At 43.9% G+C, this 21,618-nt stretch overlaps 1 long non-coding RNA gene across 3 annotated transcripts in view; it reads left to right on the top strand.

Moving 5' to 3' along the window:
* Nucleotides 1-21,618, top strand: part of LOC142818706 (uncharacterized) — a 67,370-nt gene that overhangs the window by 26,468 nt on the left and 19,284 nt on the right. For all 3 annotated transcript variants that reach the window (XR_012896306.1, XR_012896305.1, XR_012896304.1), the window contains exon 5: nucleotides 15,498-15,653. This is a non-coding gene — a long non-coding RNA (uncharacterized LOC142818706). The remainder of the gene's footprint in view (nucleotides 1-15,497; nucleotides 15,654-21,618) is intronic.

Below are 21,618 nucleotides of genomic sequence, written 5' to 3'. Positions count from 1 at the left end.
CACATTTGTCAGCCCTCGCAAACAGAATAGAGAGAAAATCAAAGGTAAGCATTGTTAAATAACAACTGTAAATTTCACCTATGAGGGTGTGTCTACACAATAATGTTATTTCAAAATAATATCAGTTATTTGGAAATAACTATGTGAATGTCTACTTAGCAGTTCCATTACTTTGAAGTAACAGGTGGCTTTCTTCAGCATTTGTAAACCTCATTCCATGAAGAATAACACCTTTTCTGAAATAGCCCAAAGGAGGCTCTGGCTCCATAGCTGGATAGATGAGGTGTCTGCAAGGGCAACCACTGCATACAGAAGAATGGGTTTGCTATCTCTTGAGGAGGGAAGCAAAGGAAAAAAAACTGAGACACTGCTGTACAGTGGTATCCCTTCAATCAAGAGTCTCAGCTAGTCTCAGGCGGCAGGCACGGGAAATGAGTGCTGTTCTGATGCCTTGCCTGAAGTTGTTCCAGGTGGCCTTAAATGTGATTTAGTGTCCAATCAGTGTGGATGCTCTATTTTGAAATAGCTAAGCGCTATTGCGATGTGAATTTGATGTGTAGACTCACTATTTCAAAATAAGCAATTTCAGAATATTTCTTCTGAAATAGTGATAGAAATGTAGCCGTGTTAGTCTGGGGTAGCTGAAGCAAAATGCAGGACTATGTAGCACTTTAAAGACTAGCAAGATGGTTTATTAGATGATGAGCTTTCGTGGGCCAGACCCACTTCCTCAGATCAAATAGTGGAAGAAAGTAGTCACAACCATATATACCAAAGGATACAATTAAAAAAATGAACAAATATGAAAAGGAGAAAGATGATGTCTGTCTGTATCTGTGTGAGTTTCTTCGTATGGTTGATGGATTTCCATGACTACTTTCTTCCACTATTTGATCTGAGGAAGTGGGTCTGGCCCACGAAAGCTCATCATCTAATAAACCATCTTGTTAGTCTTTAAAGTGCTACATAGTCCTGCATTTTGCTTCTTCTGAAATAGTTTATTCCAAAATAAATGTGCATTGTAGACATAACATTAGAAATGTACAATTCTTAAATTCTCATAATTGTTGTATGTTTTGTCTCTAGCCTTGTACTGGCTTATACTTATTTCTTTACCACTATAAGTTCATTAAAGGTTTCACTGCACATCTCCCATGGTCCTTCCCCTTCTTCCTCAGGCTTTCAGTAGATTTTTAAGAAGCACATGTCAGACAGATTGATGTATAGAGATGAGCCCAAGTATACAATGAGGTACATGCTTATGTGGTTTTGCGCTTGTGCCAGCCTGCATCCTCTGAAAGAGGCTGGAATTCCTGAACATCATGCTCTTTGCCTGACCACTCAATGTAAATGTCCATGAACCAGCCCTGGTACTTCACGAGGGCCTGCAGCACCATTGCAAATACCATTCCTATTTATATAGCCCAAGGCCTGGTGGTTGGGGGCCAGGATGGGGATATGGATGCCATCAATGGATCCTGCACAACTGGGGAAGCCCATGGCGGCAAAGCCAGCGACAATGGAATCCACATCACCCAGGGTGATGACTCGGTGCAGCAGGATGGCATTGATGGCCTTCACGACCTATAGAATCATAAGAACATAGAATCACAGGATTTTAAGAGACCTCGGAGGTCCCCGAGTCCAGCCCCCTTTCCAAAGAAGGACCAATCCCAACTAAACCATCCCTGGCTGCAAAAAGAATCTCTTGAATTTAAATACCATCATCTCAAGACTGCATGTTTATTTTCATTTGAGATGATGGTATTTAAATTCAAGAGATTATTTTTGCAGCCAGGAGCTTCAGGGTGTAGCCAAGTTAGTCTGTTACAGAAAAAAAACAGCAAGCAAATGGTCTGGTAGCACTTTATAGACTAACAAAACATGTAGATGGTATCATGAGTTTTCGTGGGCACAGCCCACTTCTTCAGATGACCGGAGTTATGATTAGAGGATAAGGAAACTTGAAATAAATAAGAGAAGGGAAGCGAGGGGGGGAGGGAGAAAAAGGGGAGGAAGGTGTTCGGTCACCCACCCCCCTACCTCTATGCATAAAGTATCAGGAGAAAGGGTGCTAAACCAGGGTAGATAAAGATCAAAGTTAGTGGATGGATAAGGCAGGAAGGATACCATTCAGAAAGTAGTTAGCACCTTCATTGATAAAGGTTCTATCACCCCATATCTTGATTAAGTCCATAATTAATTTAATTGAATTTGCATGTATTGTGATTCCAAGCTTTCCCTGTGGATTTGGCTTGAGAAACTGGCCAGTGACACTTGGCAAAAGGATTACATATCTATTTATCAGAGAAGCAGTAAACTAAAGAAGGGAAATATTACGGTTGTTTATAAAAAGCACCATCATGTCAGAAATAATAAAATACATTGGACAAGACTTAGCCATTTGCCATGTTAGTCTCCCTTCCCCCTGTCATACTATATAGATAGATAGATTTTACAGTCATGATGCAAACGGGTAAAATTACAATCAAATCAATGCGCCCACTAACCCCATGGCTGAATTAAATGTTGAAAGATTTCACTGCATTATCTAACATTTCTTAAATACATATTTTATCAGACAGCCAAAAGAAGTATAATTAGTTCCTTTATCTTGTTGTTTTGAATGCCCTTAATAACCATGATGATAATAGGAGCTAAACCATCCTGATTTTTGTATTTCAGTCCTAGCTCTGTCACTGCCTTGCTGTATAAACTTGGGGAAGTCATTGAAGGCATAATTACTATAGCATGCATGTCAACCTGAAAACTCATCAACTGTAAAAAGAGTTACTTATTACATATGCTTGAAACCCTATTCATTTTAGTGGCACAAACACACACTCACACATACTTCCTTATTAATGTGAGTAAGATATAGTGCTTCATCTCTCCTCTCCCAGATGGTTCCTCCATGTTGGCACTCACCACAGTTCCCCTATATTTGTAATAGGTGCGGAGGCTGTCTGAGTGGGTATGTCTACACAGCAAAGTTATTTCTAAATAACTATGTGAGCGTCTACACAGCCATTCTGTTATTTCAAAATAATTTCAAAATAATGGACAGCTTATTCTGGCTTCTGTAAACCTCATTCTATAAAAAATAACATGTATTCCAAAATAGTGATTTCAAAATGAGGCATGTGTGGACACTCTACCACTGTTATTTCAAAATATCCCCTCACTAAGTTATTCCTCTTGGGACTCTAAATTGAGATAGGACATCTACATTAGGGAAGCCTTCCTCGGTCTAATTTTGAGGCTTCCCTGCATTGTAGATGTGCTATTTCAAAATAAGTTATTTCAGAATAACTATTCTGGAATAGCTTATTTCAAAATAGCCATGCAGTGTAGACATACCCGATGAATCCTGAGAACAGAACAGAAGGTACAAAGGCTCAGCAAGGGGAACCCAGACCTCAAGGTGTAGCTCTGGTGGAAGAAATAGCAACACCAAGCAACAAGGAACTGATTGCCTGCTTAGGTTTGGCCCCCATCGGTCAAACAATGGGTATATGGGTGCATGGGGAAACACAGGGATAAATGTCAATGAATGGCACTGCAACCTGGTGCCCAACAGACATAGCACTGATCAGGTTTAGTGCAGCTGCCATCCCATCGTGACAGAAAGTCCAACGGGCCAAACCTGAGTAGGCAGTGGGAAGGCCAGTGCTGCTCCTATTTGCTGCTGCCAATGGGAGCGCACAATGCTGGTGAGATGCTGTATGTAAGGCATATACACTGTATGTAAGGCAGCAGCTATGGGCACCTTTCATCAGTGGAGCCTCGTGGATAGAATAGTGAGCTAGAACTCAAGAGAATTAGATTCTATTATTTTCTCTGTATCTGACCTGCAGGATAATCTCTTTGTCCCTCAGTTGCCACGTCAGTAAAACAGGCATAATGAGATTTAGTGATGAGAAGTACTGTATATGAGCAAGGTATTATACTACATCATATCCAGTTTTATCACTCTCGGTTATCACTACTACCTACCTGGTTCCATGGCTCACACAAGCATGTTAAGCACCTGAACTCATAAATTCTAGGTGGCGATAAAGAAAGGCTGGTATTTAAATCAAATAACTATGCTTCATTTTGATATATGAGTGAGAAACCGAGCACTGAGAAGTTAATTGGAATTAGGAAAGAGATCTCTAGAAAACTATCCTTTCCTGGATCATCTGTCAAATAAAAAAGGCAAAGCCAGTACTCAACAAACATTAAGGCTTTGTTTACCCTGCACAGTTTTTAGCGACACATCCATATTGCTAAAAATTTGGCAATATAAACACTGCCTGCCTGCACTTTGCAGATGAAAAATTTCCACCCTCCAACAGCAGTGGTTGTTTTGTAGGCAAGAGAGCTGCTACAAAGTGATGTTTACACTAGCACTTGCTGTGGCAAAGCTTTTCTTGTTGGGAGGGGCGAGGAGAGGAGCAGATTAAGCACCTGTGAATGACAAAAGCTTTGTCACTGTAGACAAAGCCTCAATTTACTGGACTGACCAATGGAACATGCTTTCTAATCAAGGCATACATGTAGAGAGTTTCAACTGCATTGAAGAGAGGCCTGAAAGCTAATCACAGGAGATCAGGCATTTATTACCACTGTAACATGGAAGTAGATTATACTATAATCTCCAGAACCCTGTACTGATAATTCACAAATTCTGGATAGATTATCCTTTTCTCAGTTAGGCAGGGCATTTATAACTATCTTGGACTGCAGTCTTTTGTATAAGTAAGATAATTTATATTAAGTTTCAAGTTATGTTTCAGTATATGTTGCATACACTGTAAGCAAATTCTAGAGTCAGTCTATCACCGAAGAAAGCAATATCACCTGAGAATGACTCACTCTCATGACACAAAAAAGCTTACTACTGATTGGTAGGGAATGCTATATAGAAAACCTACACACTAATTCATGAGCAGTGATAACCAATCTGAAGCATTTCCTAGAGTTATTACTACTTTCAGCACTGACTGCAGTATTAAATAGAAAGAAACATCTAAATATCCTTGCATTAATTTGATTCAATCTCCAAAAAGTGAAGTAGGAGGGAAAAACTTGTGAGAAACACACAATATTGTGACTTTTTCTAGCATTTCAAGTCTTAATATAACTTTCACAGCTTTATAATTCTAACCTTACTTTCAAGCCACAAGGGAGCTTATTGAACAATAGCGCAATATATTCCCAAACACGATGTATAAATGTATATATTCTTCAGTTCTGCCTCTCAATAAGTACTTCATTACAACCTCGAAATATGAACAGCAAAAGAGCATGCGGGGCAGTGCAGCTGCTATTTCCACTCATTGCTTGTGCAGCCCTTAAGGCATGGGGCATAGCAACTTCATAACATGAACATGTTCTCTTACTGCAATGCAATGCCAAAGTAAAAACAAACAATGTTCTTTATTATCAGGGGAGAACAAATACAAGTTGTTTATAAAAAGCACCACAGTGTAAGAGATAATAAAATATATTGTGCAAGACTTAGCCATTTGCCAGTTCAGTCTCCCCTTCCCCACCACCCCAAAACAGCCATGAGTCAAACCAGTGAAATTACAGTCTAATCAATGTATTCACTAATCCTGGGACTGAATTAAATATTGAAAGATTTCACTGCTTTATCAAACATTTCTTAAATACATATTTTATCAGACAGCCAAAGTATCATCAGTCCTTTTATTTTGTTGTTTTGATTGTCCTTAATAACAATGATAATAAAAGGAACTAACCATCCTGATTGTTGCAATTTAGTCCTAGCTCTGTCACTGCTTTGCTGTACAGGCAGTCCCCGACTTACGTCGGATCCGCAGTTACGAACGGGGCTGCCCCAGAGTACACGGACTGCGGGACCTCACGGTCCTGCCGCCCGTGTAGTCTGGGGCTTTCTCTGCGTCTCCCTGGTCTGCAGACCAGGAAGACGCAGAGCAAAGCCGCGGAGGGGCTCGGGCAGCCCAGGGGCGCCTGGGCTACCCGAGCCTCCCCACCCGCGGCTTTGCAAAGCCGCGGGGAAGCCAGCAGCGGAGCAGTCCAGGCGCGCCTGGGCTGCCTCGCTGCCCGAGCCCCCCCGTGGCTTTGCAAAGCCGAGGGGGGGGGGCTCGGGCAGCGGGGCACCCCAGGCGCGCCTGGGCTGCTCTGCTGCCGGCTTCCCCGAGGCTTTGCAAAGCCGTGGGGGGGCTCGGGCAGTAGGGCACCCCAGGCGCGCCTGGGCTGTCCCGCTGCCGGCGTCCTCAGAGGCTTTGCTCCCCGTCTCCCTGGTCTGCTGGTCTCCAGCAGACCAGGGAGATGGGGAGCAAAGCCGCGGAGGACCCAGGCGGCGGGACCGCGGTGCGTCTCAGTCCACTGCCCGTGTCTTCCTGGTCTGCTGGGGTGGGGGGGGCGCAGCTAGTACGCCCCCCCCCCCCCCCCCCAGCAGACTAGGCTTTTCTCCGGACGCCTGTGGCAGAGCAGCTGGGGTGCTGCCGGTTGGTCCCGCAGCACCGCTCTGGGCGCTACTGGTCCAACCCAGCAGCACCCCAGCTGCTCTGGTCCTGATTCAGCCGCTGCTGGTCAGTTTCTGCAGCGGCTGAATCAGGACGCCTGGGGCAGAGCAGATGGGGTGCTGCTGGGTTGGTCCAGTAGTGCCGAAGAGCGGCACTACTGGAGCAACCCAGCAGCACCCCAGCTGCTCTGCCCCAGGCGTCCTGATTTAGCCGCTGCTGAAACTGACCAGCGCTGACTACAGGAAGCCGGAGGCAGAGTTGCTCTGCCCCGGGCTTCTTGGAATCAGCTGCTGATCAATTTCAGCAGCAGCTGACTTGGGGACGCTTGGGGTTCTTAAGTTGATTCTGTATGTAAGTCAGAACTGGCGGTCAGTTTCTGCAGCGGCTGAATCTGGACGCCAGTTCCGACTTACATACAGATTCAACTTAAGAACAAACCTACAGTCCCTATCTTGTACGTAACCCGGGGACTGCCTGTATAAACTTGGGGGAGCCATTGAAAGAGTGCTGACCTATGACACTTTGACAGCATTTTCTGTTTAGCCAATTTCCTATAGTCTTTAGGACTGTGTCTACATTACTTATTTTTATTTTCCCAGCTTGCAATACCACAAATGGTAGTAATGGTTTGGCATACAAGTGCAAACAGTCACCAGCTTTTTATCCATTTTGTTACCTAGAGATTGGTTAAGATCCTGGTGGCCAGGCTGTACGCTGGTGATAGCGCAAGGGTGGGACAATGTGAAAAAGACAATTATAGATTAGGCCTTAGTTCATCAACTTCCCATTTGTGTACTAGAATGTGCCAAGTGAAACATATCTGGGAGTGCCTCTGTCTCTCTATTGCCTTTCCTATGCACCCTGTAGCTCTCCCCATTGTGCAGCTTTCTTAGGCTACATATAAGCAACATGTACGCAACTACTTACTGTCCTGAGCCTCTCTGCATATATGTTGAGACAACAATGTATGTTAAGCAGCACAAGATTTCTGACTTTCTGCATTCTTCCAGCATTGTCCAGTGAACAAGACAACAGTGTTACCAAACTGAGTAGACTGGAAAGCAATAAAACTGCTGTCAATTTGATTCTCTGTGGTTGTGTCAAGGGACCAGAAAAACAGATGGTGAATATACAATAGCATAACATATTAAATAATCCATTTGTCACGACTTTCTCAGGTCAACTCACTATATCATTTCTTATAATTCAAAGCACCTTATTAAATTGGATGTATATGCTACTCTTCTATGGTTGATCAAGATAGCAGGCTCAATGGTGCAAAGCCAGTTTTATCAAATAAGCATTGTTGGCACATTCACAGTGTTATAACCCTGATTCTGCAGTTCATCCCAGCAAGGAGAGAGAGAAAGAGAGAAGAGCTCTGTAGAATGATCAAATCATTTAATTAATCCTTGTAGAATAACCTTCGCATCTGACTGCTAGTTGTAGCTACAGCTGTAAACTTCTGCAGTTATTAATCATGCTTTTCAGCTACTTGGATCAGAACAAGTAGGATAGTTGTTTTCCAAAGTGTCTCACTTCCATTTGTTATAGGTCATAATTATAAAGAATTAGATTTTTAACGGTGAAACACAATTTTACTGAAGTTGAGAAAGCACCTTTTCCTGTCCTTTACAAAAATGTAGATTAATGAATGATTTCATCTGATATTATTGCCTTCCCTCAATAACATTTTATTTCAGAATTCTTTTGCACAGTATGCATTTTAGGACTTGTCATTAGGAAATGTAAATTACCAAAAATGGACAAAAGTTGTAATGAATTATTAAAAAACATGTAGGCTCATCAGCACCATGCCCTACTTAGTTGTATTGATGATTCTTGAGCAGCAACCTCCTTTTTTTGCATTTCTTTTCTTGCAAGTTGGACATCCAAGGGGTGGTTTTCAGTATTGATCCAAGGCTTTTAGCTACTATGTGCCAGATGACACCATGAGAGGTGGATTTGGCCTCTTACTGTCTAACTCCAGCCTTGGATGGGGTCAGGGAGGGCACGTTAGAAATGGCACCCTCTCCATTGATGTCATCTCCTGTAGAGACATGTGGTTGTAATATGAAGAGTGACCCTTCATAGTTATTGGAATAGGCTCTTGTGGAGGGTTGCTGCAGTATGGGAAGGGGCAAGTGTAAGGCAATGGGAATCCTCAGACTCAGGCTGGGCTGCTCTATGGACTTCAGTAGTCACTACAAAATAAAGAGGCCATTTTGGTTTCAGTATGTGCTGGGGTGAGGTCACAGACGACCTATTGGAGGCAATTCCCAGGGTTCTGACAAGGTCATTGCCAGCCTCCTTTTTGCTTTCTGGGGCTTCTTGCTGCCCTGTCCTGCTGGGCCAGCTCCCTGGTCTCCCCCAGCCAAGGCACAGAGCTGAGAATCATGCCCACCCCTGAGAATCAATGCTGACACAATCTCTTCAGGTCCAAGGAAGATACCCAGTTTGGGGCCCAGCTTCCTGGGATACTACTCACCAAATGGGATCAAAACCCCCAATGAATAATTTGGGTAGGTCCCCTTTAACAATGAAAGGGGGAATGCACACATAGATTGCTCCTACAGGTAATAACTATTTACACTATGCTTGACAGAAAATAAAAGTGATTTTCTTAAGTACACGCAATAGGATTTGACTGGTAATAAGTGAGAACAAGCACAGCAAAGTAGATTACAAATTCAAAATAACAGAAAATGCTTAGCTACTTCTACACTAAAACTTCAGTACACATGTATTACAAACTCACCCTAAAACTAATTCTTTACTGGCAAGCCTTCTAAAACCAGGGCTGTTCCCTCAGTTTGGGGTCTTTGGTTCCTTCCCTCTGGTGTGCCAGCCAAAGACCAAAGACTCCTACTTTCCTATTGTTTTTAAAGATTCCCTTATTGCATGGGAAGTCACCTGGCCCATCTCTACCAACCACTGCTAAGACTTAAGGACAAAAGGATATTTGAATATGATTGCCCAGACACAGATGCCTCTTTTAATGACTTTCATTCACACATTTAAAACCCATAAAGCATTCCCTGCTCCATATGTCTAATTTTACACTCAAGAAAGATACATACACCAAATTAAGATAAACAGATCCAGCAGATTAAGACATGAATATCGATAGGTTACATGAAGTAATTTGCTCAAAGAACCTTTGCGTTCTGTACATTTATGTCCATAAGTCTATGTCATAAAGTATGGGAGGATGAACAGTCACAGTATAAATATCATCCCATCTCCTCTCCTTTTTCTTCACCCCCTATTTTTATTCTGTCCAGACTTTAGAAAAGAGAGATTCCAAATATAGAGTGAATGTATGTATGTGGTGTATAAATACGTATTAACACAAGCACAGAATTGCCACCAGCAGCTGCTTTTCCCTTATGGAGCTTCTGAAAAATAGAAAGCAAGCTTTTGTAGCCTCATGTGTTCAGAATGATTAATACTTGATACTACATATATTAATTTAAATTCAAGAAAATCAAAACCTTCTATTTCAAAGCAACCAAAATTCACACTTTCATTCCAGTTCTTATTCTAAGTGCCATCCTCCAACTCTCCCTCTTCATTAGTTTGTCATGCCTTGTTTCCCAAGCATTCTTGATTGGGAACTATGTGGCTATGTGAGCTACTATTGAGTTCAAAGTAGATGCTCTCTTTGCCTACCTAGTTCCTCTGCTACCTATATCTAAATAATTAAAACACTTTGTGGTACCCTGAATGTAAAATGTGCTCTATAAAACCAATATTGTGTTTAAAATTAATTACTGAAGCAGACTAGTTCTATTGTCACCCTTCAACACAGTTTGCTAAGTGTGCACTTTTGGGGCAATCTATTTTATTTTTTAACATCATTTGATGCAGATAAAAGGAATAGATAGGCCTGTTGTTTGTATATTTGTGACATGAAAAAATAGCTTATGTGAACTCAGAAGATAAAATGTGCCTGGGATATGGATATGACACTTTAAGAAGTATCATAAAACATTTCTTAAAACTATTGCAGATGGTTATACAGCTGCAGATAAGTTTGAAACAATGATGTAAGCTATTAAAAAAGAAACAAACAGATCAGCAAAACAGAGGTTGGTTAAACATCTGTTGTTAACCGTCCCTCCCCTTTTTTTTAAGGAGTTGCAGTATGTTGCTCATACCATCCCCTTTTTCAGATTAGTAAATATGGTTATCAGGAACAAAAATTCATAGGGTTGGAAGAGACTTCAGGAGGTCATTGAGATCAACACCTTGCTAAAACCAGGGCCAATCCCAACTAAATCATCCCAGCCAGGACTTTGTTAAACTGGGACTTAAAAACCTCTAGGAATGGAGATTCTACCACCTTCCTAGGCAACCCATTCCAGTGCTTCTCCACCCTCTTAGTGAAAGAGTTTTTCCTAATATCCAAGGGTATGTCTACACTACCACCCTAGTTCGAACTAGGGTGGTTAATGTAGGCAACCGGAGTTGCAAATGAAGCCCGGGATTTGAATTTCCCGGGCTTCATTTGCATATTGCCGAGCACCGCCATTTTTAAATGTCCGCTAGTTCGGATTCTGTGCCCGCGGCTACACGCAGCACGAACTAGGTAGTTCGGATTAGGCTTCCTATTCCGAACTACTGGTACACGTCGTTCCACGAGGAGTAACGGTAGTTCGGAATAGGAAGCCTAATCCGAACTACCTAATTCGTGCCGCGTGTAGCCACGGGCACGGAGTCCGAACTAGCGGACATGTAAAAATGGTGGCCCCCAGCAATATGCAAATGAAGCCCGGGAAATTCAAATCCCGGGCTTCATTTGTAACTCCGGTTGCCTACATTAACGACCCTAGTTCGAAGTAGGGTGGTAGTGTAGACATACCTCAACTTGGGCCTCTCCCACTGCAACTTGAGACCATTGCTCCTTGTTCTGCTATCCGTCACTACTGAGAACAGCCTCTCTCCATCCTCTTTGGAACCTCCCTTCAGGAAGTAGAAAGCTGCTATCATCCTCTTCCCCCCCCCCCCACTCGTTTCTTCTGTAGACTAAACAAGCCCAAATCCCTTAGCCTCTCCTCATAAGACATGTGCTCCAGCCCCCCAAATCATTTTTGTTGCCCTCCACTGGACCCTCTCCAATGCGTCTGTTATGCTTAAACAAAGCACAAGAGATCTTTTATAGGGGAAAAGGCAGTAGTACACCACATTTATTGAGACTACAACAGTTGCATATGCTTTTCAATCACTCATACACACAAACAACATACACACAAATTTTCACCAGACAATGTCATAATTACCAGTCCAGAGTCTGTATCAATCTAGTGACCAGCTAGATTGAACACAGGGGGAAGCAGGGCCTTTGTCGGTCGATCCGATGTTCCTCTGGATTTGGTGGCAAGATATCCTTTCTGTAACGGGAGGGCGGGGAGGGTCAAGAATTGGATGCAATACTCCAGATGTGGCCTCACAAGTGCTGAATAAATGAAAATAATCACTTCCCTCCATCTGCAGGTAATGCTCCTACAAATGCACCCCAATATACCGTTAGCCTTCTTGGCTACAGGGATGCACTGCTGACTCATATCCAACTTCTTACCCACTGTAATCCCCAGGTCCTTTGCTGCCGAACTGCTACTTAGCCAGTCGGTCCCCAGTCTGTAACAATGCTTGGGATTTTTCTGTCCTAAGTGCAGGACTCTACACTTGTCCTTGTTGAACCTCATCAGATTTCTTTTGGCCCAATCCTCTGTCTAGTAACCTCTTCATAGAAGGCAGTCGATTTGGTCAGGCATGACTTGCCCTTGGTGAATCCATGTTGACTATTCCTGATCACTTTTCTCCCTTCCAAGTGCTTCAAATGGATTCCTTGAAGATCCAAGATTCCATGATTTTTCCAGGGATTGAGGAGAGATTGATTAGTCTGTAATTACCTGGATTATTCTTCTTCCCTTTTTTAAAGATGGGCACTTACATTTGCCTTTTTTCAGTCATCCAGGACTTGCTCACGATCACCATGAGTTTTCAAAGATAATAGCCAATCGATCTGTAATCACATCAGCCAACTCTTTTAGCACCTTCAGGTGCATGAGATCTGACCTCATGGATTAAGAAAACATAAGGAAAAAAATAAAACTTTGCTGTAATCTTCACCTTTCTCTAAAACTTCATTCAGGTATGGGTCAGCGCACATCAGAAAGTTTAATACGTAATAAAACCATCAAAGACAGTGAGGCATATAACCCATTGTTAGTAACATTTAATGCTAGAAATATTGCATAGTGGAGGGGTTGAAATTATTGCACTGGGACAGTCGTGAAACAAGAGATAGCCCAAGGAACTGGTGACAGATTGTAGGGTTTGTTCACTGAAGGGTTTTGTGGGAAAGAAGTCCAGGGCCATAGGGGTTGAAACTAGGGTTTTGTTTGTCTCTTTATCTACTTGAAGATAACACACCACAATTTTTCCTACTATTGCAAAATCCTGTTTCTCGGAGTGTTTTAAAACACCTCAGACATTCATGGTTATACAGCCAAGTAATGATTGATAAAAATGCTGTGAGGAATTGAAAACATGGTAGAACAGATGAAAAGTTTTCACTGCAGAAACTATGGAGGTTATGCTCTTTAAATAAATACATTCTGAGATAATTGTAGCTTGAATGTCATACTTAGCTTTCATGAATGCTGATCAGTTCACATCAAACTAGTATGCAGTTGGCAAGCTTTGTCTTTTGCTTCCTAAATTGAAATTAGAAAAATATATATTCTAAATGTAATTTACCCTTCATGAATCAACACCTCCGTTCATGAGCTGTATAGCGTTAGCTTCAACATGGAAAGATTGATGACCCATAATGCTAATTTGTAGGCAGAAAGTTTGTAAAATATCAGTAGAGCACATCTAGATCAAGCTTCATTGACTTCTTGCCAACCTGCCTCATGGTGGTATGTTGTGATGCTACTGTCATTTATTTGCCTGCTGTGATGACAATTATTACCCTGATCAACAAAAAATGTGTTCTTATTACGTTATGGCCATTGTTTTGTGTCTGCACATGTTGTTTCTTCCCCAGGGAAAAAAAATAACTCCTCTCTAATGTTCATTGACCTAAGGCCTGATGTGTAAATAAGAGAGGGAAAGTTCTGCACCACTGGAAAAAAATCTGTGTAATTATTATTGTTATTCCACTGAACTTCATTATTTCCTCATTGTGGCAAGTGGCCAAGTTTCATTCTGTGCCACCATTTTGTCTTCTGATTAATTGTTTTACTTTTAGTAAAGTAAATATTATTAATTCCTCCTGATACTCTAATTATGTTTAATGTGCAATGGAGCAGCTGGTATGGTGATAAACTTTCTATGAGTACATTTTGTATAGTATCTGTTCATTGCTATTTTATTCTGGAGCCAAGTTTTAAAGAGCCTCAGAATTGCACAATATTTCTGGCAATTTTCAATGATCTTTTTGGGACAATGTTTTCTTTCACTTCTAGGACATATTTAACAGGGCTGTCAAGGCTGCTTTCTCTTACAAACTGTAATGGTTTAGTGATTCTTCTCCTTTTGGAACTATGTAGACATGGAGCATTTTCAGGTTCAGAGCACCCAATTAAAATCTTGTCTTTCAAGACATATGCCTAAAGTGACACTGGGGTTACTCAGTTTCTTTTCTTCTAATGTAAAATACAAGAAACTATTGATTAAAAGGTAGATGCTAGTACAGGCAGACAGGGTGTTTGGATAGAAATGCCCCCTCTTCCGAGGCCATGAAAATATATACACAAGAATTAAAGTTACTCTAACTCTAGTACAGACAAAATATTTTTGAAATTTAAAGAAACGTTCATTCTATTGCTTTGACAAAATATAAAGCTGACAAAAAATAAAAATAGAAAATTGAAAATATAGGGGGAGAACATGTAAAAAATGTTTCTCCTTCCCCTTCCCCTCATCTTTTCTGAACAGCTATTTCTCACACCTGACAGGACTATCCCATATTGAACAGGTCACAGTCATCACATTGTCATGTTACCACATTTGTAAAATAGCACATTATAATTTGTTCATTTTCTCTTGAAAATCTGTGTTGGAACTTGAGGATAAATTGTTTACCTCATTCCCACAGATTACTTCCATTAACATATACTGTAAGGGTAGTATAGTACTCAACGGGTGTGTCTACATAGCACCCAAAATTCAAAATAAGATATGCAAATTGCATAGCTTATTTTGAGGCTATTTTGAAATAATTTATTTTGTCATTTGGCACTGTCTACACAGTGTCAAATTTTGAAATAAAGCACTATCTCAAGCCATCCCTTACTCTTTGTAGAATGAGGTTGTTACAGACCGCACCCCCCCCCATGCTTTTTGAACTGGACTCATGGACATGAATATACATATCTCAAGTGTTTTGAGTGAATCATTTTGTGTAACCCATCAATCTTCATGTCACGACCACTGGTTCTCTTTATCTTACTCTGTTGTATGTATCTTTTGTGTGTGTAAAATTAGACACAGGGGCTACGTCTACACTGGCCCCTTTTCCGGAAGGGGCATGTTAATTTCACCTATCGTAGTAGGGAAATCCGCGGGGGATTTAAATATCCCCCGCGGCATTTAAATAAAAATGTCCGCCGCTTTTTTCCGGCTTTTAAAAAAGCCGGAAAAGAGTGTCTACACTAGCCCCGATCCTCCGGAAAAAGCGCCCTTTTCCGGAGGCTCTTATTCCTACTTTTTCCGGAGGATCGGGGCCAGTGTAGACGCTCTTTTCCGGCTTTTTTAAAAGCCGGAAAAAAGCGGCGGACATTTTTATTTAAATGCCGCGGGGGATATTTAAATCCCCCGCGGATTTCCCTACTACGATAGGTGAAATTAACATGCCCCTTCCGGAAAAGGGGCCAGTGTAGACGAGCCCAGGGAGTGGGGAATAATTTGTGAGTTTCAAATGTATGAATGAGAGACATGGAGGGTGTTACCCTCAACTGTTAAATTATCTCTTTTGTCCTTCAGCCTGAGCAGTGGCTGGTAGAGAGTGACCTCAATCCTTAACAAAAGGAATAGGAAAGCAGAGGCCCGGGTCTTTTGGCTGGGCTGCACCTGAAGGAAGGAGCCTGAGACCCCAGGGTGGCGAGGAGAGCCTGGTTTAGCGTGGCAGCTGGAAAAGAGGTGAGTTTGATTAATTTTGTCCTGAGGTTTCAATATAAAATTAGCCAAGCAGTTTTGTTTCTTTTCATTTGTAACCTACTTTGCTCTGCCTACTTTCACTTATTACTATTTAAATCTTACTGCTTCAACTTAATAAAACCATTTTTATTTTCTATCAAACCCAGTGTAAGCGATTGTTACTTGGGGGGGGGGGGGGGGGGGGCAACCAGTGTGCACATTCCCCCTTTCATTGTTAAAGGGGGCTTATCTAATTCTTTGGGGTTTGATCCCATCTGGGGGTGCTCTCTCAGGAGGCTGGGCCCTAAACTGCACTCTCCTTGGACCTGAAGTGGTTCAGTGTCTGTGCTGCTTCTTGGTGGGGGTTGGGACCTCAGCTCGGGGCCTTGGCTGGGGGAGACCAGCGGAGCTGGCCCAGCAGGACCGGGTGGTGAGGAGCCCCAGAGAGCAGGAAGGCAAGTGGAAGTGGCCTTGTCAGCACTCCAGGAGGCACCCCTGAGGGGTCATCTGTGACCGCACCCCATCACAGAGGTTTACAGGGATGGTGAAATAGTGTGTGCCCTATATTTCAAAATAGTGGACACGTTCAAAAGATGTGGCGTAGCTATTTCGGGATACCTCTGGTATCCCTAAATAACTTTGTTGTATAGACATATCCAAAGGCTGCACTTTTATTCAAAGGAGGGATGTTTCTAATTATTTGAAAGTATTCAGTCTGTGTGTCCTGTGTGTCCTGTCTGTATGTTTGAATTTTCATTCATCAGTTGCAGAAGTTGAATTTTCTAAGCCATTTTTAATGAAGAAATAATGACCAGTCACTGATTTTCTGCAATGACAACAGAGTAAAATCATGATATGTTTTTAAACCATCATCACAGTCGTAAGGATGGGAAAATAGGTTGTCTTCCTAGGCTAGTAGACCTACAGTGTGCTTTTTTGGAAAGATGACTTTATACCTACCAATCCAAAAAGATTGGACTTGCACTTTTGATGATGATTGTCTGACATAAGCGCTGTCAAAGAGCCATCTACCTTAGGGTTGCCAACACTGCACAACAATGGGAAATATTCATAAAAAATTCCATAACATTAACACATGCATGGGAATTGTAGATTTATAAATTCCAATGTGACTGACAAACTTTTTTCTTTTAATATAGTCTTAGAAATATTTTCACACTATTCTTAAGTGCAGTTAACAGACTTATTTAATCTTGGATTTTCATAACATGGAAGAGAGGGAGAGCTATTTCCAGCTCTTTTGGTTGTAGATATTTCTGCTGTGCCATTAGAGGTATGATTGCAGCACAAGTGGACATAACTTGTGCCATTTTTAATCTAGATAGTATGCTAAAAATAGCAGTGAAGACATGGCAACAAAGGCTTCAGAGCAACCCGGGTGTGTATTGGTTGCACATGCTGAAGCCTGTGCTGTTGTGTCTTTACTGGCTATTGTTAACCACCCTAGATAAATTAAAGCTACTGGAGATATGCCTACCTGTGCTATAATCAATCTTCCACCTTCAGTGGCGATGTACCAGTAGAATCATAAATTGCTGACACCCATCAGGCTATTTCACCACTTGAATTCAACTTGCTTTTTTATTTTAGTATATTAATAATTAAAAGGGACTTTTTAGGACCATGTGTAGATATATTGTTGTGCTTAAAAATATCACTACTCCCTCTATACCAATGTATTATATGTAGGAAGCTATTGTCCTGCCTCAAAATGCTGTTAGCATCAATAATGATTCCTTCTTTTTAATTCCATATTTTAATTAGACATTGAGAGATGGTATAAGCTGTGAATGTTTATTTGCACACCTGCAAGTGATATGAATAGACCTAAGGCATGTCAAACCAATATAATAGCTTTCTTTGATAAGATGACAAGTCTTACGGAGTAGGGAGGAAGTGATAGACGTGGAATACCTAGATTTTAGTTAAGCATTTTATATGGTCTCACTGGAACTTCTTATCAGTAAACTAGGGTAATACAACTTAGATGGGGCTACTATAAGGCATGTGCAGAACTGGCTGTATAACCATTCCCAGAGAGTAGTTATTAATGCTTCACAGTCATGCTGGAAGGGCATAACAAGAAGGGTTCCACAGGGATACGTTTTGCGACTGGTTCTATTCAATATCTTCATCAACGATTTAGATCAGGGTTGGGCAAAATGCAGCCTGGGGGTTATATATGGCCCACCTAACACTTTGATCTGTCCTGAGGACTGCGTCTGGCCACTTTCTGTTTATACCCTGATGCCCTTGCCACTGAATTTCCAGGCAGAAGCTCAGGCAGCAGGATCATATTTAAATGGCTCACAGCTCACAGTCGCAGTGCTATCCTGGCAGGGGCCAGAGTGGCAAGCCCTTTAAATAACCACAGCAACCCTGGGCAACTTACAGGCACCATAGTAGTGGCATGGCTGGGATCCGCGAGCACTTTGCTGTGGTTTTAATTCAAAATCTCTGGCTCCAGATGGCTCTGGGGGAGACTAGTCCCCAGCCCCACCTCTTGTGTCCCAGGCCCCACCTCTTCCAGGGGGTGGAGCTGGCCTGTGACGACATACCAAAATTGGTGAGGAGTCCTGTGGCACCTTATAGACTAACTGAAGTGTTGGAGCATAAGCTTTCGTGGGCAAAGACCCGCTTCGTCAGATGCATGTAGTGTAAATTTCCAGAGGCAGGTATAAATATGCAGGCCAGAATCAGGCTGGAAATGATGAGGTGGATCCAATCAGGGAGGATGAGGCCCACTTCTAGTAGCTGATCTGGAGGTGTGAATTCCAAGAGAGGAGAAGCTGCTTTTGGAGTTAGCGAGCCATTCAGTCTTTGTTTAATCCTGAGTTGATTGTGTCAAACTTGAAGATGAACTGTAGCTCAGCAGTTTCTCTTTGAAGTCTGGTCCTGAAGTTTTTTTGCTGCAGGATGGCTACCTTTAGATCTGCAATTATGTATCCAGGGAGATTGAAGTGTTCCCCTACAGGTTTTTGTATGTTGCCATTCCTAATATCTGATTTGTGTCCATTGATTCTTTTACGTAGGGACTGTCCAGTTTGGCAGATGTATATAGCAGTGGGGCATTGTTGGCACATGATGACATATATTACTTTAGTAGATGTGCAGGAGAATTAACCAGTGACAGTATGGATGATCTGGTTAGGTCCTGTGATGGTGTTGCTGATGTATATATGCGGGTAGAGTTGGCACCGAGGTTTGTTGCATAGATTGGTTCCTGAGTTCGAGTTATTATGGTGCGGTGTGTAGTTGCTGGTGAGAATATGCTTCAGGTTGGCGGGTTGTCTGTGGGCAAGGACTGGTCTGCCTCCCAGGGCCTGTGAAAGCGAGGGATCATTGTCCAGGATACATACCAAAATTATTATCCACCCCGATTTAGATGATGGCATACAGAGTACACTTATAGGCTACGTCTAGACTGGCATGAATTTCCGAAAATGCTTTTAACGGAAAAGTTTTCCATTAAAAGCATTTTCGGAAAAGCACGTCTAGATTGGCAGGATGCTTTTCCGCAAAAGCACTTTTTGCGGAAAAGCGTCCGTGGCCAATCTAGACGCGGTTTTCCGCAAAAAAGCCCCGATTGCCATTTTTGCGATCAGGGCTTTTTTGCGGAAAACACTACTGTGCTGTTTACACTGGTCCTTTTGGGCAAAAGTCTTTCAGAAAAAGACTTTTGCCCAAATGGGAGCAGCATAGTTTTTCCGGAAAATCACTGACAATCTTACATGAGATCGTCAGTGCTTTTCCGGAAATTCAAACGGCCAGTGTAGACAGCTGTGAGGCTGGGAGGCTGGCGGACGAGTTCACAGAGAGCCTGTCCGGGTGTGAACGGGAGTCCCAGAGAGAAAGGGAATTGCGCAGAGACCGGTTCTTGGCTGAGCGACGGAGAGAGGCACCTCCGAGGTGAGCCCCAGGGACCAGGACCACTCATCGGTGCCCCAGAAAACCAGCCAGGGCTCAGGAAGAGCCAACCCAAAAGGGCCCGCAGAACCTAACTTGCCATCGCTGTGGGCAACGAGGCCAGAAGAGGGCTCAATGCACCAGGCACAAGAACAGGTCCCATGACCTGGTACTTTCCAGGGTTAACTGGCTGGGGCTGGAGGAAGGGCAGGCTGCCCCAGAGGCAGGGACTAGCAGGCAAACCTCAGCTCAGAGTGGGGGGAAGGATGCTCAGTGTACCACCCCTGGGAGATCTGACCCTCAGGAGGCCGATTTCTCCGTGTACTGAGTGGCGGCATGGCGGCCCCTGCGGACTGAGTGCCTTGTACCCCTGGAGGTGGATGGTAGGAAGGTGACGGGTTTCTGGGATACGGGGGCAGAGGTGACGCTGGCCTGACCCGACATAGTGGCCCTAGACCGTATCCTAACCAACACTCACCTGACCCTGAGGGGCATAGACAGCACCCCATTTAAGGTACCCATAGCCAGGGTGCATCTGAAATGGGATGCCAAGGAGGGCCCCAAAGAAGTGGGGGTGCACTCGCACTTGTCCACCGAGGTGCTGATGGGGGGTGACCTAGAGGAGTAGCCAGACGGACCCCACAGGACCCTGGTCACCACCCGTAGCCAGAGCCAGCGAGGGCTGGAAGCCCGGAACTCGAAGGGTTTCCCAATAGGGGGCCCAGGGCCCCGTCCCAGCAGACATGGAGTCAGACCTAGGCAGTGGGGGGAAACACGCCCTTGTCCCAGCCCCAGCTGCTGAATTCCAGGCTGAGGTGCGGGCGGATCCCTCCTTGTAGGCCCTGAGGGACCGGGCCAACCTGGGTGCATCACGCGGCCAGTGGGTGTATCATGTTAACATGATGAAGCCGTACTGGGACAGGGAGAACTTGGTGCTGGCTGTGTGTAAGCCCTGGAAGGAGCAGGGGGAGGATCCCCTGGTAGGCCTGTTCCCTGGGACCGGAGAGGACTCTTCGCTGGAGTCAATTTCCCTCTCAGACCAGCTCACCCTGGCCCAACAAGCCGAGATCCGAGAGGTGCTGCACTCCTGCCAGCAGCTGTTCTCTGACAAGCCTGGTCTCACCAACCTGGCTGTCCACTGGGTGGAGACGGGCACTCACCCCCCAGTGCGCTGCTCCCCGTTCAGGGTCATGGGGAAAACAGCCCAGGACCTGGAGAGAGAGGTCCAGGACATGTTGCTCCTGGGGGTGATCCAAGCCATCCTCCAGCCCCTGGGCCTCTTCCGTGGTGCTGGTTCCCAAGAAGGACGGGTCGATCCGGTTCTGCGTGGGCTACTGGAAGCTCAAAGCCATCACGGTGTCCAACGCCTACCCGATGCCAAGGCCCGATGAGCTCCTGGACAAGCTGGGGGGAGCTTGCTACCTCACCACCCTGGACCTCACCAAGGGCTACTGGCAGGTGCCGCTAGACCAGGAGGCCAGACTGAAATCGGCTTTCATCACCCTGCTGGGGCTCTATGAGATCTTGGTCCTGCTCTTTGGCCTCAAAAGGGCGCCGGCCACCTTCCAGCGTCTGGTGGACCAGCTGCTGTGGGGAATGGAGAACTGTGCCCTAGCGTACATAGATGATATCTGTATCTTCAGCCAGTCCTGGGAGGACCATGTGGCCTAGGTCAGCCAGGTACTGGATCGGCTGAGGGAGGCTGGGCTGACTGTAAAGGCTGGGAAGTGCAAGGTTGGAATGGCTGAAGTGTCCTACCTGGGCCATAAGGTGGGGAGCGGCTACTTGAAGCCAGAGCCGGCCAAAGTGGAGGCCATCAGAGACTGGCCTGTACCTCAAACCAAGAAGCAGGTCCAGGCTTTCATTGGGATGGTGGGATACTACCGGAGGTTTGTGCCCAACTTCAGCTCCATCTCTGCCCTGATCACAGAGCTGTGCAGGAAGGGGAGGCCAGACAGGGTGGTCTGGACGGAGCAGTGCCAGAGCACTCTCTGCGCACTGAAGGAAACCCTGGTCAAGGCCCTTTATCGTGTTTACCGAT

The sequence above is a fragment of the Pelodiscus sinensis genome, chromosome 17, assembly GCF_049634645.1.
Source record: "Pelodiscus sinensis isolate JC-2024 chromosome 17, ASM4963464v1, whole genome shotgun sequence".
Taxonomy (NCBI): Eukaryota; Metazoa; Chordata; order Testudines; family Trionychidae; genus Pelodiscus; species Pelodiscus sinensis.
The sequence above is the reverse complement of the archived record's forward strand: the minus strand, read 5'-3'. Positions and strand labels throughout refer to the sequence as shown.